Raw genomic sequence first — 27161 nt, forward strand, 5'->3', positions numbered from 1 at the left:
GTTGGTTCAAATTCCAAACACACATGGGCTATGACCTGAGGAAGAAAGCTTAGGCAAGTTTCTGATTAACCTTGGGAATTATATTAAGTTCTGAGGTCATAGAAATTTTTAGAAGTCACATCCTATGACTATCAAAACTATTGAAGATGGCCTTTTAATTTGGAAATAACACATTGAGGACTTCAGCAATTACTTTTTTCTTTTTTTATTGGATATTTTATGTATTTACATTTTAAATGTTATCTCCTTTCCCAGTTTCCCCTCTGGAACCTCCTTCTCCCACCCCCCTCCCCCTGCTTCTATGTGGATGCTCCCCTCCCACCCACCCACTCCCACCTCCCTGCCCTGGCATCCCCTATACTGGGGAATCGAGCCTTCACGGGACCAAGGGCTTCTCCTTCAATTGATGCCAAACAATGCCATCCTCTGCTACATATGCAGCTGGAGCCATGGGTCCCTCCATGCATATTCTTTGTTTGGTGTTTTTGTCTCTGGGAGTTCTGTGGGGTCTGGCTGGTTGATGTTGTTCTTCCTATGGGGTTGCAAACCCCTTCCAGCTCCTTCAGTCCTTTCTCTAACTCCTCCATTGGAGTCCCCATGCTCAGTCCAATGGTTAGCTGCATTCTTGTATCTCATCTTGTATCTCATACCCTCTGTATCTCATCCCTGACTCCTGTCATATTTGATCCTGCCCCTCACCCTACTTTTCCCTCCCCCTCCTCTCTTCCTCCCAAGTTTCTCCAACCCTTTAACTCCAGTGAGTATTTTGTTCCCCCTTCTAAGAAGGAGTGAAGCATCCACATTTTGGTCTTACTTCTTGAGTTTCATATGGTCTTTGGATTGCATCTTGGGTATTCTGAGCTTTTGGGTTAATATCTACTTATCAATGAGTGCATAGCATATGTGTTCTTTTGTGAATGGGTTACCTCACTCAGGATGATATTTTCTAGTTCCATCCATTTGCCTAAGAATTTCATGAAGTCATTGCTTTTAATAGCTGAGTAGTATTCCATTGTATAAATGTACATTTTCTGTATCCATTCCTCTGTTGAAGGATATCTGAGTTCTTACCAGCTTCTGGCTATTAAAATAAGGCTGCTATGAACATAGTAGAGCATATGTTTTTGTTTTTAAATTTTTTTGACAGGTTCACCTGGCATATTCACATGAGTTTGTAACTAAATTTTAAGTCCTCCTCTAATATTGTGGCCAGCCACTAAGTAACTATAATTAAATACGTTGAAAACTTAAAATATTTTCTGAAATGAGATAATGTATGAATAAATAATAAATTTTTATTCTATTCATTTATTTAGAGGTAGTTTCAATATATTTTAGACTGGCCTTGAAATCGTGATCTTCTTACCTGAGTTTCCCAATTGCTGAAATATATGTATGTGTTTTTAGACAGTTCCAGGCCATAACTAAAAAAAGACGAATTCTTTAGAGCTAAGATTCTGAAGAAACAAAGGGAATTTCAGAATAGAAATCTCTTTAACAATCTTGTTACAATAAATAAAAGTAATGTATCCTGGTGTCCAATTACTAACAACAACTATGAAGAATTATGATCCAAAAGGTTATCCTGGGGAAGTGGCCAGAGAAAAGGGTGACCTGGAAGGGAAAAATGCAGAGCAGTGAAATATGAGTTTAAATTATCAAGACTAAAGAGATAATTCAAAGAAGAAAAAAAGCAAATCTTCACTTTAAAATATTTCTGTAAGCAAAATGCAGGAAAGGCCATCATTCCAGAAAAATCTAGTCACTTGTAAATTCATTAGCTGTCTATCTATCTATATAATTATATAGACAGATAGATATAGATTTTATATATATATATAAAATCTCTCATCTCCCATCTCTCTCCCTACATTCTCAGCCTTCTTTTACTTTTTACTTTAAGGAAAGGTCTCACGAAGTTTCCTAAGCTAGTTTTCTGTTTACTATTGTCTTAGTTAGGGTTTTACTGATGTGAACAGACACTATTATCTTTTAAGGTACTCTTATAAGGAGACATTTTTTTTAAATTAATTTATTATATATAAGTACACTGTAGCTGTCTTCAGATACACCAGAAGAGGGCATCGGATCTCTTCACAGATGGTTGTGAGCCACCATGTGGTTGCTGGGAATTGAACTCATGACCTCTGGAAGAATAGTCGGGTGCTCTTAACCGCTGAGCCATCTCTCCAGCCCCCATAAGGAGACATTTAATTGGGGCTGGCTTACAGGTTTAGAGGGTCAGTCCATTATTATCAAGAGGGAGGATGGCTGTGTCCAGGCAAACATGGGGTTGGAGGAGTTCCACCTCTTGTTCCCAAGGCAGCTAGGAGAAGACTGGCTTTCAGGAAGTTAGGATGAACGTTTTAAAGCCCATGCCCACAGGGACACAACTATTCCAACAAGGCCACACCTACTCTAACAAGGCTACACCTTCTAATAGTGCCACTCCCTGGGCCAAGCATATGTAAACCATCACAGCTATGTCTTTAAAATCTTTGTCTGCCTGAGAAGCTGGGATTATCAGACTAAATTATGTGTGGAGTTGCTTCTGAGATTAAAAATAATGAACACATGATTATATATCAATGTTGAAAAGAGCTAGAGCCAAGACTGGCAGCTAGCTGTGGTCATTCGCAGTACTGGGTGCTGTGCAGCTGTGACAAGGGGCAATGGAACCTCTAAACACTACAGCAGAGTGAGTCCCGTGGATGGTACATCAATAGGGAAAATAAGCAAGACACAGAGAGAATGTATGTTATCTAGGAAGGGTAGAATGATGCTTGTGTTTACATTTATGTGTATTTGTTTTTTTTTTCAAAAATGGTTCTGCATGATTGTGTGTGTGTGTGTGTGTGTGTGTGTGTGTGTGTGTGAGAGAGAGAGAGAGAGAGAGAGAGAGAGAGAGAGAGAGAGAGAGAGAGAGAGAGAGAGATCTGTGTGGAGATAAGAGGACAACTTTGAGAGTTGCTTTGCCATACAGGTCTTGAGGGCTGAACTCAAATTATCAGACTTAGTAACAAGTGCCTTTAGCTGCAGATCCATTTTTCTCAGGTCCATATGTGTATTTGTGTTTGTCAAAGAACACAGAGAAGGGTAACCTGAGAAGCTAATAAAAGTGGTTAGCTGCAGAAGAAGAGAAAGCAAAAGAGAAGAAAATGAAGATGGAAATTAGTAAGTGATAAAACCTTCAGTTATTTGTGCCTTTGACTTGGAAACTATGCAAATGTTTTACATAATTTAAAATAATTTTTTACGAAAGGAATCCTTTTAAATTAGAATTCACTAAACTAAATTAATCTTGCAAAATACATTAAGGGACAGTAGTGCCATATCATTTCAGATTACTTTAAAATAAAATCATTGAATAGTTTTAGTAGAATTTAGTAGAATTAATTAAAAGACAAAAACAACCACAATGAAATATTAACCTCCTGCATCTTAAAAGCTGTTAGTGAAAGTACTTACACATATACATATGTGTTTTGGTTAGATTTTTGTTATCTCGACACAAGATAAGAGTCTTTAGTCTCAGAAAAGGAAATCAATTGAGAAAATGGCCCCATCAGATGGCTTGCATGTAGGTCTTTAGGGCATTTTCTTGGTTACTGATTGATTTGAGAAGGTCCAGCCTATTGTGGGTGTGGCCACTCCTGAACAGTTGGTCCTTGATGATATAGAAAAAAACTGAGCAAGCCAGAGGGAGCAAGCCAATAAACAATGTCCCTCAGTGGCTTATGTTTTGGTTCCTGCCTTTAGCTTCTGCCTTTACTTCTGTGATGGACGACACAGAGAGCATGGCCCATGGGCTCTTGAGGCACTGAGCCTTTAGGAAGTCCACACATGATATGGTCAGTTTATTCACACAAACACTCTTTATAATACAATGCTAACATAAAAGTTATACTCACCCTAGTTGGGCAGGCAGAACGTGCTATTGCAGGGTTTCACTGGGGAATTTTCTCCCATGGAGATGCTTTGGAGGCTTGTAGACTTGACACATGTCCACTGTGAAGTTCTTCAGCTGTGACAGACTGGGAGGATGGCACTGATGGAGGCTCAGGAGGTCCTTGGGAGTATAGGCCAGTGCTGACAGGCAGGCCTGTGTGAGTCCAGCAGTGGTACCAGAAGTTCGATGGTCACTGTAATCAGGGCCACACACAGAGGCTGGTCTCAAGTCCTCTTGCCAGTGGGTATCAACACAGAGGCTAGAGAAGCCACCTCACGGAGCACGACAGTGTTAGAGACCATTTCCAAAGTTCCATTTTCATAACATTTTTAGCGTTGTGCTATCAGGGCTCACAGCTTGGGGTTGGTTCACTAGCATATCAACACATCCATGGACTTAGTTCATTAGCACTGAATGCAACAGAGCTGAACTCAGGGCTGGAGCAGAAATTACTCAGAGCATACCTAGGATATGTGTGCCTACAGCAAAGTTAGCAAAGACTAGTAGAGTTATGTCAAAGGAATAAAGCAAGTCTTGAAGTGGCTGCCCCACTGGAAAATCAGATGTCAGTAAACAAAAGGATGGCTACCAAAAATGCACTGAAAGCTGCATCTTTTACCTTAAAAGGCACCAGGCTAAACCCTTAGATAAGGATCTTTTCAACCCTCATTGGACACTCCTTATAGTAGAAGACAACATAGAAGTTCCCAGTGCACAGAATAAGAGACTGTGGCATGCTCAGCACTAAGTGGCATATACATATCACACCCCTGACTCAGACGCTCGGGGAACTCCTTGGAGGAGAGGGCAGAAAGACCATTAGAGACAGAGGTGTTGGATAACTTCAATGAAACAATGTTATCTGGAGACAGTTGCACATATAAACTCATAGCAATTATGTCAGCAGGCACAGGATCTGCATAAACTCAAACCAAACAGAATCCTGAGACAGAGAAGGCACAAAATCTCACCACTAGTTGAGGAGCTATTTGATAGCTTCTGGGTGGTGGATAGGCAGTTTTCTTTAAGGGTGTGACCCTACATAGGTCAACTATACTGCAGGGCCTAACCCACTTGCAAGAATAGTTGGCTAGTAGAAATTGGTCTTGATGAGTTTGGGAAACATAAGAAGAATCATAGTTGGGTAGGAAAGAGGGTTATAACAGATAGGGTGGATGTGGAAAGAGTTGGGGGAGGGCAAGAAATTACATTGTACAAATTTTTCAAAGAATTAATAAAAATACAATTTTTAAAGTTACTAGGATTTTAATTGTTTAAAAAATTATTATTTATTTGTGTGCTTTTTATATGTGTCTCTGTATATGCCCCAGGAGGTCAGAGAGGGGCCCGCTCTCTGATGTCATGGTTGTGAACTGCCTGATATGCATGCTGGGAATCTACCTTGAGTCCTCTGCAAAAACAGTTCTGTGCTTTTAACCCCTGAGAAGCTTCTCCAGCCCTAGAAGTTCCTAGGATTTTAAAGTCATTCCATTGAGGGCCAGCATGATGAACCAAGTGGGTAGGGTGTTTGATGACAAGACTGACTAGATGAGCTCCGCTCCTGGATCACATGTTGTGCAGGCAGAAAACTGATTCTTGTAACTTTTCCTCTGACTGCTACACACCTGCATGTGCCACTCCCCATCTCTACACATACATACATGTGTGCACACACATCCTTAAACAAGATGGACCAATAAATGCAGAAAATACTTTATTGAAAACTAATGGACGAGAAGAATCAAATAGGTCACTGTGATTTCAATGTAAGCCAAGTAGAAATCTAGCAATTATGATAAAAGCTGTCCAACATATAACATTCAAATCCAGCTCAGAAATACACAAATAATAATTGGAATAAGAGGTCACCGTGCAGCCTTTAATGGCAGAGAAAGTAAATGAAGTGAGAAGACAGACTGATCTTGAAGGGTGGCAAGTAGGGACAAGCTAGAGTGCTGACACAGGTTTCAGGGACATGGCTTCACAGTGCTATACATGGGACAGAGGTTCCAACTTTTCTAATTTCTTAGGCAGAAGTTACTTAAATCCTGTATCTTGCATACAACATATGATAGCAGCTTGAGTACCATGGAAGATGAGGAACATGGTTAATCAAAGCACACATAAGTAGATTAATCCCCATCTTTGTTTATCTCAACGGTGAGTGTTGTCTTAGAATCATGATATTCAGAGGAGGGAGCAATCCATAAATAGACTTACTTGCATCGGATACAGCTCAACGCATGCCTTTAATTAACTGGCACATGAAGTTTGTGTGCACACATCAGCAGCACATAGCCCTGGATGAAGGTTGCTAACCTGTACTTGTTCAACAGTTTCGACAGTTTCAACAGTGAGTTCCAATGGAGTTTTGTTTTGTTTTAAGTTAGGCAGCCTCATAGACTTACTGTTTTTAATTTATATCCCCACCCTTATTCTAGCACACACATAAAAATAATGTAGATCCTGTAAGTTCATGGCATGTACATTTTTAATAAATTAAATCCTAGTCAAACCTAGAAGTAATAACGATCAATACAAGTTATTGCCTAGTATGTATTTTCATCATGGATCATTTGTTGATTCCTCATGTGTTTTGTATATAGTCTATCTATGTAACATGTTAGGAAGTAACAATTATCAATATCAAATCCATTGCTAGCCGAATTGAATGGAGGCATCAAGGACCCAAAGGCTTCCTGGGTAAAGCAGCAGGAACTGTAGAAGAATAACTAGGAAAAAGAAAATCAGATTAAATAATTAGTGTCAATTAGCCCCAGCAAAATCATTCCATAAACAATTGGTCTCCGGTGCCCTGCTTAATTATGTGAGGCTTCTATGATCCTCACCAAGCCTGCTTTGATTCATGTTGACTCTTGAGTTTCCCAGAGGTATAATTAATTATTGTCTTGTACATAAACCCCTGGCAATTAATGGCAGGAGAAAACAATAAAGTGCTGTCTTTAAAAAAAAAAAAAAAAAAAGAGAGAAGTATTCAAGAAGACCTTGACTGTGTGAATGACCTCTGCAGTGTTTTCCAGGGGAGACCCATCACATAGTTAGAACAAGCGGTTTGGGGTTGTGGCTAAAAACTGACAAATGAAACACAGGCGCTCCCTACTTTGTGCGCCACAAAAGAAAGCCCTGTATGCTGCATCGCTCTTTAAAACACTTGGTATTCACTCCGCACCATCCTAATTCGGTCTTGGACCTAATTAAAATACATTTTCAAACACCCAATTTAAATAATCAGTTTACTTTGAGAGTATTGTAGATAGTGCAACCTACAGCCTATTTTAAAAAAAAAAAAGATCAAAATTAAAATAGCATCCAATTATTCAGGTGTTCTTTGAAAGCTAGCACCTGGTCTTACCAGCTCCTAAGTGGCAACTCAATCTTCCCCAGAGAATGGCAGATGCTAGCAAGGTTATCACACCAGCAAACAAAGCTTGATATGTGGTCTATAACTGATGGTAGTTTCCCTCATAGGAATATTTAGGTCCTTTAAAATATTTCCCTGGAGTCAGGTGTGATGATTCGCCTCTGTAACTTTGACACTCAGAAACCGAGGCAGGAAAATTGCCACCAGTTTGAAACGAGCCATAGTTACAGTGAATACAGCAGGCCAGTCTGGGACACAGAGTGACGCACTGATTCAAAATGAAGCAAAGCAGAATTTCCCTGGCATTGGTTTTGGAAGGTCCTAAAAGCATTACTACACATATAAACAAACCCTTAGAATTTCCAATTTAGGCTGAGCATGGTGGCTGAAGACTTTAATTCTAGTACTCAGGAGGCAGAGGCAGGTGGATCTCTGTGAGTTTGAGGCCAGCCTGGTCTACAAAGTGAGTTCCAGGACAGTCAGGGTTGTTACACAGGGAAATCCTGTTTCAAAAACCAAAAGAAAAAAATGAAGGACTTCCAATTTAATAGGCTATTAGGTATATAAATCTAAACAATGGTCCATCCGAAATTGTGACCCGTTATACAGTCGCCGTACTGAGGCTGTAAGTAGTTTTAAGATTCAATCCAAATGTTGATTTACATGTGTACCCACAAAATTCAAAATGAAGCACCATCTATGGAGACAGCTTGTTGTTTTTCTGCATTGTTATTTGCATTTCTACATTGTTTCTACATTGTTATTTTAAGGTTGCAGGCAAGCGGATCTCATCTCCCCTCTCTGTCATGTCCTCTCTGGTAACAAGCACTAAGCTGAGCTTGTAGCCTCTCATTCACAGATTCCCATAAATCTTCGGTGATTGTGAGAGGAGGTTAGTCCTAAGTGAGAGAGATAGAGTGTGACGCTATTGAATCCCACGTACTAGATAACAAATAAATAAGACAGAAGATAAATCACAGCCCTTCAGTCTTTACCATGGAAATATTTTATTTTCTTAGTAAGTTGTCAAACTCTATTTAATAATAATAATATTAGCAAATATAACTTTGTAAAGCAAACTGCTGAAAACACAAAACAACAAAACACACAAGGTAAAACCAGAAGCTCCTCTCCTTCTACAAAGAGGCTTGATTGTGTCTAGAGAAATTAAGATGATTGGAAGACTAATCTCTAAAACACATAAATGCAAAGCCAGTGACACCATGATTCATGTCTAGTCTATTTTCCTAAATAACATGGAAATGTTTTCAATAAAAATTACTTTTAAATATTATTCCCGCACATAACAAAATTAGTAATAATACACCTAAATCATGGTTTTGCAGTTAGGTTTTCCCCAGTGTTGATCGACTTTAAAATGTATCCCACATAAGCAGAGAGTAATGAGGAAAACAAGCAAACCAAAAAGGCACAAAAGCATTATTTGAAATATGTTTCATGAGAGTTAAGTTTTAACTGTAAAACATACACTAATAAGAGTACTAAAAATTAACCTGGGCAGAGTTAGTTATAACCCATGACACACTGGGTTTTAAGGCATATATGTGATTATGGGAAATTCAACAAAGAAATCAGTAGTTTCTAATAAATTTTACCACATACATTATGGGGAAAGTTTAATAAAAAGTCATGACACGCTTCACCCAAAAGCATTAAATAATTTACATGAAATGCTTAATATATATGGGGGTGTCTGGAAGGTAACAAAAACTGCACAGCAAAAGAAATAGGGGTTCCTTCTGAACAGAACTCCCAGGCACTAGAGACACAACTTTAAAACTTGGGCCTGTGCACATTCACAGCAGACAGCAGGCACAATGACATGTTAAATCACCTACATGATGTATGGCTTAATGAACCCCCTTGTGTTGATCACGCTTGGCATTAATCAAGAGCCACGAACAGGTTCCCTTATTTTCTCAATGCTGCTCTGATAAACTACAATTTCATTTAACCTTGGACAGCGACTTTAATAGCTTCCATGGGACAACTGTCGATACCTTTCTGGGTGTACAGTGATTAAACCACAACTCAAGATGCATGCCATGAATTTTCTTCATTTGAAATTAGAATTTTTATTCTTAACATCCATTTTGCATAAAATATGCTGAAGACACTGGAGCCCGTAAGGATTTGCATTTATCCAAAGTCTAAATCTGCCACGCTGTATTGTGAAACAGTAATTGATATCATATTCGTAAGCATTTCTACTAGTGTGTGTTTGTTTTACCTCTTGCAAATAATATAAATAATCTATCTGCCTTGGAAAGAAACTATGGAAGAAAGAAATTAAGAGTCAAAGTTTACTCGAGGCAGCTCTGCTTTGATGTTCTACTGTGCTCAAGACACCCAAGAAGCAGATATTCCCTCTACACCCACTCATTTTAAAAGCACTGGCAAAGATCACAGAACATGAACAGAGCTCACTAAACACAGACTGCTCCGAAGACAGTGCCATCCTGATTCAATTCCCCCTCCTTAACCTCAGATTTACTTATTTACTGACCTTAACTGGCATGAGGTTGATCTCCTAAACTTTAAAGGTGACAGCTAGGTGAAACATACGGTTGGCTCAGTGTCATGGAAGTAAGTCCATCAGTTAAAACACTTCAACCTCTTAAATTAGAGGTGGAATCTAACCTCTTAAATTAGACAAAGGGTTTACACATGGCTTCATTTGGAAAGTCCATGGCATCTCTGACTTCTATTAAGGGAAGAATTCGAGTAATCCACTAGAGGATGCAATCTTCTCCAAAAGAAGAGTAATTAATATGCCAGAAGACACATTACATGAAGGGGCTGGAACTGCCAAATGAGGAGAATAAAAGGTATGAATCTGGTCACAGAACACCCTCTATTAAAAGCCAAACCAAATCAAAACAGAACAAAACTCATGACAGCCTGTGTATGACGGCTACATTGTAGGAGTTGGAAGTCGGGAGCACAATGCGTGTAGAAGGTTTCAGGCATTCATACTGAGAAGGTGCTTTGCTTTGTTTCGCTGTTTTGTATGTGGTACTTAAGGCTGAACACAGGGGTCTCATGCACATGCACTCAACCCTTGATCTATCTTCCCAAACCTTACACTGAGAGGCTATAATGAAATTTCCAGATAGGATATAATCTTGTGAACTGTTTTTGGTTGTTTGTTTGATTGTTTGTTTTTAATAACATCTCCCATTTTTAAGTTGATTTTATAATTTAGCTATTTGGAACCCTCCTGGAGGGAGTAGAAAGGTATATCTGGACCAGAGCATTAAGTGCAGCCCACCCGTGACTATTCCTGCAAGCCATTCATCAAGGTTTCCTAGAGATGGGTTGGTGTCTTAATCAGTGTTCTATTTCTGTGAAGAGACAATAAAGAGACACCATGACCATTAAACTCTATATAAAGAAAAGCATTTAATTAGGGCTGGCTTACAGTTTCAGAGGTTTAGTCCATTATTAACACAGTAGGAAGCATGGCAGCACATGATGTTGGAGAAGCTGAGAATTCTTTATCAGACAGCAGGAAAAAGAGAGTGCCATTGGCCCTGGCTTGGACTTTTGAAACCTTGAAGGACCACCCACACACACATACTTTCTCCAACAAGGCCACATATACTCCAGCAAACACCTCCTAATAGTGCCACTCCCTCTAGACCTAAGGGAGTTATTTTCATTCAAACCATCACAGAGGGGGGATTCTGCTTTGTTGTCTTTGAGTTTTTCCTGGGATTCATAGTCTCAGGAGTATGACTAACTTCAGTGAGTTCCTTGGGTTTCGGTTCGGAGTTGTATTTCTTCTTTGTGAGGGAGTTCCCACTTTGCACTGGAGGGGAGCATGTACCCTACTCAGTAATGGATTTCTTGAATATGCTCAGATCTAGATCATTTGCACCTATGATCCTGACAGAAGCCGGCTGCTTGGCAATACTTTAGAAAGAGGCAAAGAGCAGAGTTTAATTACCAACCACATCTAATGCTCAACTGCTGCCCTGAAGATACTGTTTTCTCTTCTTTATGCAAAAGGAAGGAAGCCTAGAGCGATTAATCGACGTTCTATAGCACATCCATGCCCCTTCTGCTTTGTGCCTCCAGGAGGATATGTAGCACTGGTGGGGTTTAATGAGGAAGACCTGTGATGCTTCTGCCTGGGAGATTCTAATAGGAATTCCTGAGTCCAGTGCTGTGAAAGAACATCTTCGTAGACAGGCCGCTCTCAGAAGTCAATCAGAATGCATGCAAGTCATCTACCAAGAACCAACCAGGTTCGTGAGTCAGCTTGGTCAAGCACTCCAACACTCCTGGCCTTACTTCATGTCCTTAAACATGTCTAGCTGTTTCCACCTCAAGGACATTGTCCACCAGTCTCTTCTGCCAGAATTGCTCTTTTCTTCTTTCTCGGCTTATTAAATCCTTCTTAGTTTTCAGATCCCAGAGTCAGTCAAGTCCCCCAAAAGAACATGTGCACTGGAAATGATCGCTACCCAGCCCCTAGAGTCACACTTCAGTTATAGCATAAAGCAAATAATTTGTATTTTAAAGTACCAAACAGGTGAAGTGTCTTCATGGAGGACAAAGTATGATTTGAACAGGGAGCTAAAGACCAGTATCCTCAGGCAGACCTGTAAGAGCAGGAACAGAAACTTGGGCAGGGAGTAACAAGTTCAAGGCCTGCCTGGGCAACATAGTGAGCCTTTAGTGCAACATTTAAAAGTAACAAGAAGCTTGAAGATATGGGACTGGTTGAGTGCTTGTCTAGTACCAGTGAGGCTCCAGGTCAGAACCTTGTCACTGGGAAAAAGTATCCATACAATAAGGACATTTGTTTACAAAGGTATACTAAACCAATCCAACAATCCATAAAGAGTTTGTACCCAATGGTAGTCAACGAAATGCACTGCATGAATTAGCCCTGCTTTTTGTTGAGATGCTACAATTAAAACTAATATTTATTTGAAGTATGAAGTTATATATTTCATTCTTTTTATTTTGCATGTATGGTATTTATAAAAGTATGTTTGTGTGTGTGCATGCATGTGAAGGCCAGAGCTTACCACTAAGAGTCTTCCACTTTCACTTTATCTGAAACAAGGTCTCTCTCTCTCTCTCTCTCTCTCTCTCTCTCTCTCTCTCTCTCTCTCTCTCTCTCCCTTTCATTAACCAGCATTTACTGATTGGCTGACCTAACTGGGCAGGTGGCTTTAAGTCTCTACACCCCCAATCCCTCTGTGAGTACATGTAATAAATTCAGCCATGCTGAATTACATGGGTTCTAGGGATCCAAACTCAGGTCTTCGTGGTTGCTTGTCAGCCACTTTATCAACTGAGCTGTCTCCCCAACCTCAACTGGCTTAATTATAAACACAAAAATCTAGTTTTAGATTTTGAACCCTCCCATCCTTTGTGGAAGATCGGTTTTAATCATGTAGATTAGGACTTTCTTTTAGATTTCAATATTCAAAAGACATTTAATGAAGTCGTAGGCTGTTTTACTTTGAGTTATAAGGTTGTATACATAAGGCAATGAAACCTGGCTTCTTTCCCAGGGGCTGAACAGTCAAAATTTAATTGTGCCAGGGTAGAAAACAATGCCCAAGTTTAGATTCCTTAAATATAACAAGAGGAGCATAAAGCACACAAAGTTACACACACACACACACACACACACACACACACACACACACACACAAAATGAAAACCTAGGAATTGGAAGTAAGATCAGAGAGAGCTGAAGAAGTGCTGCTTATTAAAGTCCGAAACCAGTAATAAAACAGATATTTAAGTAATTTAAACCAAATATTCAATCTTACCCTCAGAAGGGCTCATGCTCTGTAAAACAGCAAAGATAACTAACTGTACATATGGATCTATCTTAACCTTCCTAGGTCTTAATGCTCTGCACCATAGGGATACTGTAGTCAATATTTAGTTTCGTCTCTGTGATGTGGTGTATGAAAGACCCCAGCTTAGCAGCAGTAACGCCATTTTGCAAGGCTGTACTTAAGATGACTGGTTCAGGGAAAGGTTAGAACACTGAGTACACAGCGGCTGCCAAGCAGGATGTGTATGGTTGAAGGCCTGGCAACAGGACCACTGCGGTTGAGCACCTGACAATGAGAAAAGCCCCGGGAGAGGTCCCACACCCTGGTGGGGGGCCGAGTCAGCCGTTATGTTCCAGGAAGGTGGCTAGGAAACTTGCCCCCGGGCTGAACCCTTGCCACATTAGAATCCACCAATTATATCCCTGTAACCATGCATCTGCTTCTGTATGCTTGCTTCTGCTCCCCAGAATCCTATAAAAAGCCCATCCTTGGTTCCGTGGGGCGCGCCAGTCCCCCGAGTGACTGAAGCGCCCACAGGTGCCTGTGTATCCCGACAATAAACCAAATCCTCTTGCTGATTGCATCCTGTGGTCTCGGTCTGGTCACTGAGTTGGAGGGTCTCCATCCCGAGGGAAAGTTCTCCCTGAGAACTTTTCAGTGTATATCTTTTTTTTTCTTACAAATTAGATAGTAAGAACCTTAAGCCTGAACTTTTAATAAATTTTAGGGTCAAATCCTCTGTGTTTTAAATACAGGGCTCAATCATAACTAGTACCTCTCACCTTTGCTGTTGGGAGGAGTAAAGAAGGAAGGAAACCAGGCAAAACTTAGAAGTACTTAGTTAATCAGCTGCAGAGGCCGTCTACTGCCACATAATTAAAGTCAAGGAGGCAAAATTCAGGGAGCCGAATAGCAGGCCTGGGGAGCACAAGCAGACTCTCTATTCTGTGTCTCACTAGTTCTTACCCTGGCTTCTCCTGCTAGGAGCTTGGAAGGGCTACAGGGAAAGTAATTCATATCTTTATTCTGTCTTCAGAGGAAGATCTAAAATGCCTTTTATTTCTCCAAAGAAAGCGGGAATAAATTTTTTATACCAAGCAACTACAGTGATTAGCAAGGGAAATTCATTTTAAAAGATTAGAACTGTCACTGTTTTATAGCACAATAAATAAAAACTGAAATTCCTATTTATTCATAACCCAGAAGCCAGGTGTGGTGGTACACACCTTTAATCCCAACTCAGCAGAAGAAGGCAGGTCTCTCTGAGTTCAAGGGCAGCCTGGTCTACATAGCACATAGCAGGATTACATAGGGAGACCCTGTCTCAAAAAAAATTTTTAAAAACTCATAATCATCAGTAAGAATGGTTTTTTCCATATACACATTTCTATATTTATGTACTAGATGCAGGCACAGGGAGGTGGGGAGGGATACCGGCTCTCATCGGGCTCCACATCCACATCGAATAATCCACACACAGAAGCAGCAAGGGTGTTACATGTGACAGCTTTGAGAGGGAGAGGGTTAGGCCTGGGCCTGGCTCATCAGGGAAACTAGCTCTTGAGACTTAGGAACGTTCTGTCAGGGAAAATGAGGTGGGGTTCCAACCAGGCGAGTAGAGCAGAGCTTAGCCTCCGTGCCCTCTACCCCTCAGTAGCACAGGACCTAGGGCGGTCATAGCCCTTCCATTCCAGAACGCTCTACCAGAGCTGAAGCTAGCAAGGTTAGATAAAGACAGAGCAGCGGAGACCAGCTCTGGAGCCACCTCACCACTCAGGCCCCGGGGAGATGGAGCACGGAACTGGAGTGGGAGAAGCCTGCCTGAAGCAAGAGACCCTAGCAAAATGAAAGAAGGTGGCCAGGCCTACCCTTGGTCCAGCCTGGGCTGCCAGGGTCTGGGTTGAGTTAAGCTAGTTTTCTAACAATCTGGAGAGAAGGAGCAGGTAGGAGCAGGACCAGGTCCAAGGGGACAAGGATGTCTGTTGTTCGGGAGCCTCTAGTGCCCCTGGCTCTAAGCAGGCTGGCTCTCGGAAGATCATCTCCCTGGGGAGATCATCCAGCTCTGTATCAAAGGTGAATGGCTCCTCAGATACTGGTTCATCTGTCAGACCATAGTACTGTTCCAGGTAGGGGTGAGCCAGTGCTTCCTCTACTGTGATGCGCTTGTTCAGATTGAAGGTCAACCTCGGATCCAGCACGTCAAGAGCTTTGGAGTCAGATTTGGGAAAAAGCTTGGCCCAAGCCACCTTGGTTTTAGAGGGCAGAGACTGTATGTAGTTTCAGGACTTCATATTAATGATACAATTAAAATCTCCTGGGTTGGGGAATACCTAGGATATCTAGAATATGATTGAGTTGGTCCAGGTAGTGCTTGCCCGAGAAGATGGGCTGGTTGGAAAGCATCTCAGCCAGAACACAGCCTACAGACCAGATGTCGATGGATTTGGTGTAGCACTTGGAGTTGGTCATGATCTCTGGGGCTCGATACCAGCGTGTGGCCACGTAAGTGGTCTGAAAGCCAGTTTGATCATACTCAGGGTCAGCAATCTGGGCCAGGCCAAAATCACAGATCTTAACGTGGTGTTCATGAGCAGATCGGAGAGCTTCTGGTCCCGATGCAGCACATTGGCTGAGTGTATGTACTTGAGGACACCGGAGGATCTAGTAGAGGAGGCAGCCGATGTGGTCATTGGTCATCGGCTGACACTTAAAGCAGCTAGTACAGATACGACTCCATGAGGTCTTGAACAACGTAAACATTCCAGGGCTTCCAGGGTGGGTGCCCTGAGGATGTCTTGGATGCCTATGACATTCTCATGGTGGAATCGCAGCAAGATCTGGGTTTCCTTCAGCATGTGCTGACATTAGGTTTGATTTTTCGAAGTAGCTGATCTCGATGGCCACTCTGGTCTTGCTCATGTGGACATAAGCAGAGCTAACCATACCGCATGCGCCCTTGCTGATATACTGCTGCTGCGTGTAACATGGACCCACGCCAAAAGGTTGCCCCTTCACCACCTACACCTCCCCGCCCCCTCCCCCAGCCCCTGACCACAGGGCAGACCACAGCAGCTCCTCTGGGCTCCCAACCCCCTCAGCCGCCGCCTCATCCATTTCCCCAGTAAGAATGTTTTAATGGTGAGTTAGCAAAGCTTAAATATCAACCACACCTATGAGAATCTGAAAGATTTACTTGACAGCTAAATCTTGAAAGTACAGATTTTTTTGTTTGTTTGTTCTGATCGTTACTCTGACCTATATTTGCATCTTTAGATCTCTAAAAATCTCTAAACATTATTACCATATGTTGACATTTTAGCATTATCAGCTTTTTAGCATAAAAGTTTTGTAAAACAACTATTATACTTCTACTTACATGTTTAATTATCCTTTTTAATGAAAATAGTTTCTTTCACATAATATATCCTAATTATGGTTTCTCCTCCCTTTACTCCTCCTAGTTCCTCCCCATCTCCCCTCCCATCCTGATCCACCCCCTTTCTGTCTCTCATTAGAAAACAGATTTCTAAGGGATAATAATAAAATGAAATCAAGAGTAATGAGATAAAACAAAAGCTAACATCATAATCGAACAAAACAAACACAAGGAAAAGAACCCAAGACAAGGCACAGTAAACAGAGACACTCATTCGCACACGCAGGAATCCCATAAAACCCCTGAACTTGGAGACTTAGTATAGACACAAAAGACCTCCAGGAAAAAAAGAGAGGTGGTTCCCTACAGAGTTGAGGATATAGATTTGAAGGAGAGGTGGGAAAGTGAAGAGCCTATATTAGCTTTCCTGCTTCCCCAGCCAGAGTAGCCTGTGCATTTCCAGGGAATGCCTGCTGGACTTGGAAAATGAGATACAGTGATCTGTGCTGGGAGAGAAGCTTAGAGGGGAGGATCTGTGGGACCCGATGGAGATGGGGCAAGAGAGGAAGGAAGACTACAACAGGGTACCTGCTGAAGAGCTGGAAATGAGACTTGGGTATGGGATCGTGGGGAATAAAGGCAGAGATGGAGATCTGTAGTTAATCCGTCTACTTCCTTGGATGGAGTTCACTTCATTTTTAAAATAAGAAAGCTGATGATTTTTGTTTATTTCTAAACATCTGACTTTAATCTTCTCATTTAATATATCTATGAAGGAATGGGGCTATCACTCATTGGCAGACTACTTGTATAGCATGTTTAAGGCTCTAGGTTCACCCCTCAGCAAACACACACACACACACACACACACACACACACACACACACACACACACACACTCATGCATACATTCATGCACACATCTACAAAAACACACATACAGGTACACACACAAATGAGCACACACATGTACAGATACACACATATACATACACAAATTCACATATGTGCACACACAGGTACACAAACATGCATATAAACAAAGTATGCACACATGCATACATATGTACAGGCACACATATGCACACATATACACATATACAGGTATACATACATGTGTGTATACACATATCTTTAAAGTTTTGAGTTTCAAGCAATCTTTAGGTTCTTCATCTAAAAGACAGCATGGATTTTCCATTATTTTATTAAAGTCAATCATGAATGATCTGAAACTAAGCCACTTTCAGCAGAGATGGAAAAAAGACTGGATTTCCCCAGTTCTTTATTCAATATCTGTAGTTTATGATTACTACCGAAAACCTGCTATGTGTTGATTTGCACAAATCACCCACCTTTGAAGGTGCAATGATTTGGCCTGGTCACTGGGGATCTTGGAAGAACCAATTAGATAAATGGGCCCTTGTGGCCCGAAGAAGCTAATGGAGCCGCCTCTTCAATAATAAAACATGCCATTTCCTTCTGACAAGATAGCAGTTAATTTCTAATCTGAAAAATAGGAGCTGCCAGCATTGGCTGTGTATTTCCTTTCAAATACGTGGCTGATGACTCAGAATTACAGTTTTTTAGCCAACTTACCTATATTCAATTTTAAACTTTTCACTGAGTTGAGATGAAATGGGAAATGTGAAGGCGCAGGTGTGTTTTGCAGCATCTCCAATTCCCATCCCTTGATGTCTCTACCCTTCCGCCATGTTTTTAAACGACTATTTTAAAGAATAGAAGTGATCCCTGCTTCCGATCTTACTGCCAAGAACCCTGCCAACTAATGTAGGCTTTGGAGTCTTTGGGAGACCTAAATAAATAATTTGTTTTCTTTCAAAACTAAAGTTAGGGTTAGGCATTGTGGCACACACCGTTAACCTAATGCTAATGCCTCTGGAGGCAGAGGCAGGAAGATCTCTATGAATTCAAGACCAGCCCCTAGCCTAGCTAAAGTAAATTGTAAAATAAAATAAAATGATCTTATCAATTACATCAAATCTGAAGATTATACTTGAACAGCATTACACGTTTTACACAATTGGTTTTTTACATCCCTCGTGTCTGTATCACAGTCTTTGGGAGATGTCATCTCTGACTCTCCCATCTATGACATCATATATCCAATATCATCCCCTTCTGTCATCCACAGTCAAAGATACCTGTGCAAACACACACACACACACACACACACACACACACACACACACCACCACCACCACCACACAACACACAGAGGGGACCCAATCACTCTGACAATTTTTTTCTTTATGATACTAATAAAAATATATAGTCATCTTGTTTACCTGTTTTCTATCTATTACAAAACAAATGCAGGTTTCACAAGGGCAATAATCCTGTCTTATAAAGAGATGTTGCCAGAGCTCGCATAGTGCGAGGCTCACAGGAGGCGCAGGTATTTATTGAGTTAATGAGACAAATTGTCTTAGGGTTTCTGTTCCTGCACAAAACATCATGACCAAGAAGCAAGTTGGGGAGGAAAGGGTTTATTCAGCTTACACTTCCACACTGCTGTTCATCACCAAAGGAAGTCAGGACTGGAACTCAAGGAAGCAAGAGCTGATGCAGAAGCCACGGAGGGATGTTACTTACTGGCTTGCTTCCCCAGGCTTGCTCAGCTTGCTTTCTTACAGAACCCAAGACTACCAGCATCAGGGATGGTACCACCCACAATGGGCTCTCCCACCCTTGATCACTAGTTGAGAAAATGCCTTACAGCTGGGTCTCATGGAGGCATTTCCTCAACTGAAGGCTCCTTTCTCCGTGATGACTCCATCTTGTTGACACATAAAACCAGCCAGCACACTAACTCAAAACAAAACTTTATCTATTATAAACTGAACATGCTAGGCAAACAGTTTAAACCTTCCAGACTATGAGGAACCCATGTTAGCATTCCTGTGTAGATAGGTATGTGTGACTATGACATTGTAACGAGCATTTATTGAAGATTTTCTGCCTGTCAGACACTCAGTGTTATGAATGAGTGAATTAATGAATCAAGTCTGGAATTCCAGTGTTCCTCCATGGTTAGAGAAACCCAACAGAGAATTTGAAGGATTAGACTGAAATCAAATAATACTGCCTTAGTTTGGGCTTAAGGTTGCTTAAGATGACATAATTAGGTAACACCCTTATTTCTTTTCATGTGCACTATGATTTAAATATGATCAGAAGCTGACAAGACACGTGATTAGATATTTTGCATTGTAATGGTGTAAATGGGCCATTGTCATTTATCATTCATTTTAATGTTAAAATCTATAGTCATTTCAAGTTCTTCTTAAAATTTTTTTAAAAATTACACTTCTTTATTTGTGGGTGTGCATATCTGTGTGTGTGTATGCATGTATGCATGCATATATATGTGTTTACCTATATATGTATGTGAATGTGTAGGAGGATGTGTGTGTGCATGTGTGTGGGTATATGTGTGAATGCATGGATATAAATATGTCTACATGTGTGTTCATGTGTCTATGTGTGTTTGAGGTGTGTGCATGTGTGCAAGTGTGTACATGGTTATGGTGTGTATTGTGCAAGTATGTGTTTATATGTGTGTGCATGGATGTGTATACATGTGTGTAAGTTTATGTATGTGTATGTGAGTATGTATGAGTGTGTACATGTGTATATGTGTGTGTGCTTTTGTGTAGATGTATGTGTGTGTTGGCCAGAGAATATCTTGTGGGAGTCAGTTGTTCTGTCTTTCCACCTTGTGGTTTCTAAAGATCAAATTCAGGTCATTGGGCTTGGTGGCAAAAGCTGTTACCAGCTGAACTATACTACTGCTATGTCTTCAAATTCTCAACAAAATATCATTTACTTGCAGTGAAAATTCAAAACTGTCAGGATGCCTTGGAAGATTTAAAAACGTATGTAAACAATTACTGTAGAAGACACTGAAATCACGCCACTTTCAGTTTTAAGATGTCCTCAAGTGCAAGAGATGTGACTTCATGGAATCGTGCACAAGCAGAGGGTGCTGGTTAATTTACCAACTCGCCGCTTAACTGATCAACGGCAGAACACACAGGTCCTCTGGCGAGTTTGTATAGACTTTATTAAAAAATAACAACTGAAAAATATTCCCAATGCCTTCCACATCTGCACCATTCTTTAAAGAGCAAGCACCCAGTTCTCACACTCACATAATTCTTCACAGAGACACATCTCTTCCAACCTATTTTTGTTTCCAATGAGAGCACAGCTGTCTTTCATTAGACATGTTTAACTTGCCAGCTCTCTATATGCAGAGTTTTACATGCTTAACGGAAGATTTTAATACAGTTTTAGCTCTTGCTTGAGATAAATCAAACTCAAAGTGACAAATAAGGAAGTGTCTGCAAGAAGTGGGGGGTTGTCTGATTTAAAACTCCGAGAGCCTTCAATCTCAGATTGCACAAATACACATTTTATTCACCAAGACATGATGGATACTTTATTGCGGGGCTGTTCTTTTTTAAATTCACTAGATGCAACTGAGAACAATCTGAAGCTATAATATATTAATAAGATTAGCCAGGGATAGAGAAAGAAAAACTGGTAATCTAAGTAGTGTAATTTGTCAAATGCTTCAGAGATGCTACATAAACATTTCCTAATCTTAAATGCCTTTCCTGGCTCCCTTGTTTTCATTTTTCTCTATTATACTCGCTACCAGCTCTTTTTGTGTGTGTATGTACAGTCCAAACATTTTCCTGATTATTAGGAAGCATGATTGTATATAAATGCAAAGCAGCTTGACATTATGCAGGGGAAATGACTGGCATGCACATTTTACTACATGGACCTAACTTATGACCTTCCTGCTGCTTGATGAAAATTCAGACTTTTAAAACAGCTCGTTTGTCCAATGAGTATAGTCTCTCTGCCTCTCCAAATTAATTACCTATAATAACATTTTGCCCTTTTGTCTAAAGATGGATCCATTCCCACAGTAGCCTGTTTCACACTTTAAAAAATAATCTCTAATAATTACTTATGCTTGATCCAAATTTTGAAAATTCTGTGTTTGGCAGCTATGCTGGCCAGCCTCCCTTCTCTCTGACAGAAATACATGGAAAAAATAACTTAATTTATTCTGTAGGAAATAAATTACTGAAGAGAACAATGTCTTTAGAAACAATAGCAGGCACCCCCTTAAAAAGAGTGGTGAGGTTAATTTTACCAAGAGCATGCTAAAATACCAGGTGATAGGACACACTGAAAAGGATACACCTCCATGAAGATACAATGAAACAAATGTGTCCACTTTGTCTCTCTCTCACTATGGGAAAGTAATCACAGACTGAGAGACTTGTACAGAAAATTTTGCATGCCCTCTACAAAACTGTGATTACTATAGAGATTGGTGAATTGGTAAAACTTAAGATAGACAAGAGGGGCTAGGAAGATGACCCAGTGTGTAAAATACTATCGTGTGAGGACCTGTATTCACATCAATATCACCCACACAAATGCTGAGCATGGTAGTATGCCTCTGTACTGGGGAAGGTGGAGACAGATGGAGACAGCTCAATCCCAAGGACTTGTTGACCAGCCAGCCTAGCCCCTTGGTGAGGCCCAGGTTCAGCCAGAGATCTTGTCTCTGAAAATTAAATGGAGATCAATAGAAACAGATGCGCAGTGTCTGACCTACACACACACACACACACACACACACACACACACACACACACCCCCTCTCATCCCCACAGAAGAAACTAAAAAAACAACAGTTAAGTACAAGATGTAATTCGGTTTAATGCTGGAGAGGGAGAAAAGGAGCTTTGGTTTTCCTTGTCTGTGTTTATTTTTCTCTAAAGAGCATTATTGGGACAAAGGTAAAATTGAATATAAACTTATTTTAGGTGATTACTGTTGGATTGAGCTTGAATTTTCTGAAATTGAGAGTCTTGGGTCTTCTTAATCTGTTAGTACACAGGACAATGTAAAGATGTATGCAATAAGAATTTAGAGATGGGGGTTGGGGATTTAGCTCAGTGGTAGAGCGCTTGCCTAGGAAGCACAAGGCCCTGGGTTCGGTCCCCAGCTCCGAAAAAAAGAACAAAAAAAAAAAAGAATTTAGAGATGAAGAGTCAGGGTACCTGGAGACAGACTGAAGACAGCTAAACAGATGGATGGACAGACATAAAAATAGATTGATAGATGGATAAATGACAGATGGATCATATGCACAAAAAGCTAAAGCAAACACCAGAAAATGCTTTTCCATTTGGGGACCCTACGTGTAGTGTGTACAGGTGTTCTTTGTTCTATACATTTCTTAGTTTTATGCTTGACACTTTCAAAGCAGAAAGTAAAATGGAGGACCGTTTGGTGTCTGCCTGGGACAAGGAATTGCGGTGCATATTTTACATATCAAGACAGACCTGGCTTCCAAGTTCTCCCAGCATCCCTCAGTTCCTACCTGGCATACCCCGCCCCCAACCTTGAACTTTCCAGCCCAGGGGTTGGGTTGCCCTTGCCCCAGAGGCTCTTCCCTATACAATCCGGACACTTTGCTCTATCCTCCCTCCCTCCCTCCCTCCCTCCCTCCCTCCCTTCCTTCCTTCCTTCCTTCCTTCCTTCCTTCTTTCCTTCTTCCTCTTCCTCCTCCTCTTCCTCCTCCTCCTCTTTTCTTTTTGAGCAAGCTCTTTCTCTCCACCCCCAACCCCCATTGGTGACTTCCCTGGCCTCAGTCCTTGGGGCCAGGGAACTCATCCACCAGAGAGCTGCTTCCCAATAAGCCTGCCTTGAATACATTCTAATCTTGCTTGTATTGGCTCATTTCACCAGCAGAGAAGTAACCTATCAAAGACTATTGCAAACCATGTCTCAGAGACAATCATGAAGGAAAAAAGAAAATAGAAGCTAAGAAGAAATTATGCTTCTTAAATTTAGCAAATCTTTTAGCTTTTTTTCTTAACATTTTTTTCTTAACAGTGTCAATATTGATTTTTTTTCCTTTCTTTTTTGAGGCAGGATCTCCCTCCAGTCTTCTAAGCTGGTTTCAAACTCTCCATTTTCAGCTTGCCTTGTTGTCTTATTTACTACTTTTCTATTACTTTAATAAACACTATGATCCAAGCAAATTATAAAAGAAGGCATTTGATTGGCCTTATGGTTTCAGAAGATTCGAGTTCATGACTTCAGAGTGAAGCATGGCAGTGGGAACTTCTGAGATCTCTTGTCTCAGGCCAGACTGAGAATGGCAGGAGGCTTTGGAAGCCTCAGAGTCTGTCCCACACATCCACTGCAGGGATCCCACACCTCCCAACTCTTACCGAACAGCTCTGCCAAGTGGAAATCAAGCATTCAATCATGGGAGCCTATAGGGTCATTCTTATTCAAACCACCACACTAGTGTTGATAGCACAGACATGTACCACCACAGCTGGCTAACAATGAGCATTTTTTTAAAAACGAGCTTTGTTCCCTGTTTAGTCTGGTGTGTATGTCTATTGCTCCAAATTATTTGCCAAAGTTTCTTAGTTACTTTTGACATGGCTCCCCACTTTGGGGTGTACTTTAAGAGTCACAAATGTGAATGCCTGAGATGTTTTTCAAATATGCTTTCTCTTTTCAACTTTTAAATCACATTGAATTGCTTGCATTTATTTTCTATGTGCATGTGTGGGGGATCATGTATGCTACAGTGTTTGTGTGGAAGACGAAGGATGACTTTCACGAGTGGGTTCTCTGCTTCCACCATAGGGGTCCCTGGGATTGAACTCAGAACATCAGGATTTGGTACCTTTACCTGGTGAGTCATTTTATTGCCTCAGGGAAATGGTTTTGATTATTTTCATTAATGTTATTTTTTTATATTTCTAAAGGAGATACTGACATACTCTATAACAAGCTGTTAGCAAGGTATCTGTTACCTATATAACATCCCATAAAAAATAGATTAGTATCTATTTCTTCTGCTTGGTCCTCTGTATTTGTTTGTCTCAAAAGCCTTTCTTTCTACTTCCTTTATTTCTTGGTCTTTAAAAGTACCTGCAGAAATCTATATGGTCTTTATATGCAATAATTTTTATTTAACAGTCTATTATCCAGGGTTCTGTAGAGTAACAGAACTTATAGAATGAATCTTTCTCTAAATATAGAAAGGAGACATATTAAAATAAATGATAGGCCATGGTCAGACTAATCCAAAAATGACTGTCTATAGATGGAAGGTCTAAGAACCCCGTAGTTTTTCAGTCCACAAGGATGTCTCAGCTGGTCTGTAGTATACACTGGAATCCTGAGGAAGTAGGCTCTAACACTAGTGAAGAAATGGACTTGGATCAAGGAGAAAACAAGCAGGCAAAGAGCAAAAGCTTCCTTCTTCCATGCCCTTATATAGCAGAAGGTGCAACCTAGAATGGGGCCTTCCCAATTCAAAAGACCTAGACTAAAGGTGTGTTTTCCTACCCCAAATATCCAGACTAGAAATGGGCTTTCCTACTTCAAATGAAGCAAAAGTCCCTCAGAGATGTGCCCCATTTGGGGGTTTTAGTTCATCCCAGGCGTCATCAAGTTGACAACCAAGAATAGCCATCACAACTGGTTTCAAGACACAATTTGGATTTTCTTTTTGTATCAGGCAATACCAAAACCTACACTCAAGCTTACAAATGAAGCTAACTTGATGACTCTTTTTCCAAGTTGGCAGCCCTTCTGCTGGTGCTCCAAGACTTGGCAGGCTTCCTGTGTATCACATCTTAGTCTACTCTCCTTAAAGTAAGCTCAAGAGAAGATCGTTGAATTCATGGGCCCAACTTTGCTCGCAGCTCTCCCAACCCATGTGCTCCCAGAATATAAGCAAACAGGTGGTTCTCTCCCACACTCACATGTATCTCAACGTGTATCTCATGTTGCTGGTTCTAACCAATGAAACAATAGCCAATGCTATGCAAGCAGATGGGTAAAGAGCATTCGTATATTGGGGCGCAAGCCCTAGCTTCAGGCTATCAACTCTGGTAGTGAAAAGCATGTGACGCCTTTACTCACTTGCACTTTTAACACCCTAAGCCTAGCTTTTCAGCTATGTACAAAAAGCCAAAGTGGCATGATCAAACCTGACTCTAAGAACAGAGGGAGTTCCTTCCTGCAGAGCCTACTCAAATTCTCTAAACTCTGTCTGTCTGTCTGTCTGTCTATCTATCTATCATCTATCTATATCTATCTACCATCTATCATTTATCTATATCTATCAACTATCTATCTATCTCTATCTACCTATCATCTATTTATCTATCATCTATCTATATCTATCTATCATCTATCTATCTATTATCTATCTATCTCTATCTATCATCTATCATCTATCATCTATCTCTATCTATCATCTATCTCTAGCTATCATCTATCTATCTCTATCTATCTATCATCTATCTATTATCTATCTATCTCTATCTATCATCTATCTATCTATCTATCTATCTATCTATCTATCTATCTATCTATCTATCTACCTATCTACCTACCCACCCATCTAAGCTTCTTGTCTTAAGGCTTTTTTTTTTCAGAAATAGGCAATTAATACGAAACTAGTACTTAAAGGTGGCATATTTCTTAATTAAAAACAGAAAACAGTCTTACGGCTTCAGATTCAGGTGGCTGCTGAAGGTTACAAAAACCAGCGAGCACACTGCTGCTGAGACTGTGGTAACAAAACTGCGGCAGGCGAGAGAACGCCACATTCTGAGGGAGGCGGTTGTGGGACAGTTTAGGAAAACATCACTGGTAGAAACTAATAGACTTCTGGATTGGGTGAATGTGTTGGCCTCACTGAAAGCCAGACATGTTAATTGGCTTCTTTCAGCCGTCCATCATACGGTACTAGTAAGGACAGATGCACTTACGGAAGTAGTGAGGAGCCAGTACACGCTGAAAAGAAAGGACATTGTTCCTCATCTTCCATCTTCCCAGTCACTAAAAAAAATTGTCAACATAAGAAATGGCTTCAGGGTAAAGATCAAATCATAGTGTGGCTGTAAGTTCCTTTGTTAAGAACTCTGAAATCTCTAAGGTTGTAGTTAACGCTTTCAGACAAAAGTGGCTTTTAAGGCTTGGAAGGTTATGTTCATCAGCAGGCTGACACACCGTGGCAAAAAGGAGCCTTTCACAGTAACCATTGTAGATGAGCTTCTGTGGCACCAAAGGAACCTGCACTGGCTCCTAGAAGGCTCTCGGAAGGCCAAAGTCACGTGTACAAACAGAAGTGCCGCCATCTTAGATTAAAATGTTCCCATTGGCTCAGAACAGAAAAGAGAGTCCTGGGACCCAAACTTCCACAGAAATGGAAGCTGGGGCTAGAGAAGACATTTGGCTGAATACAGAGGACATTTCTTGGTTTTCTTCAAAGAAGATGGTACACATTTTGAATTAAGGGCTGTAAAGAATAGTAAGCTGACTAGCAAAACCACACAGAATATTAAAAAGCCAGTAGAAAAGGCTCCCAGGGAGCAGTCTTAACACCATCAAACAGAATCCCCTCCCCTTGGCATTCGAATGTCCAAATGGGTTTTAGAATCTCTGTGAGTGGGTGTGGGGGTGCTCATGTGTCATGGTTCATGTGTGAACACAGGAAAAACTTTCAGGAACCAACAAGTGGGATGGAACACAGAG

General features: G+C 40.8%; 1 long non-coding RNA gene and 1 pseudogene across 4 annotated transcripts; both read right to left on the minus strand.

Annotated features, from left to right (window-relative positions):
• Nucleotides 1-1275: 1275 nt before the first annotated feature.
• On the minus strand, nt 1276-27051 carry LOC134479497 (uncharacterized). 4 transcript variants are annotated; one of them, XR_010052878.1, is made up of 3 exons: nt 26133-27051; nt 3912-4142; nt 1276-1614 (listed from the first exon to the last, which is right to left on the minus strand). It is a non-coding gene; the product is annotated as an uncharacterized LOC134479497 (long non-coding RNA). The 4 variants fall into 4 exon arrangements; XR_010052876.1 differs by having other exon boundaries at nt 26396-27049; XR_010052877.1 differs by lacking the exons at nt 1276-1614; nt 3912-4142 and adding an exon at nt 6423-6681 and having other exon boundaries at nt 26396-27051.
• On the minus strand, nt 8550-16273 carry Mapk3-ps1 (mitogen activated protein kinase 3, pseudogene 1; annotated as a pseudogene).
• Nucleotides 27052-27161: the final 110 nt, after the last annotated feature.

This window comes from Rattus norvegicus, chromosome 6 (assembly GCF_036323735.1).
Source record: "Rattus norvegicus strain BN/NHsdMcwi chromosome 6, GRCr8, whole genome shotgun sequence".
In the NCBI taxonomy this organism is placed as follows: domain Eukaryota; kingdom Metazoa; phylum Chordata; class Mammalia; order Rodentia; family Muridae; genus Rattus; species Rattus norvegicus.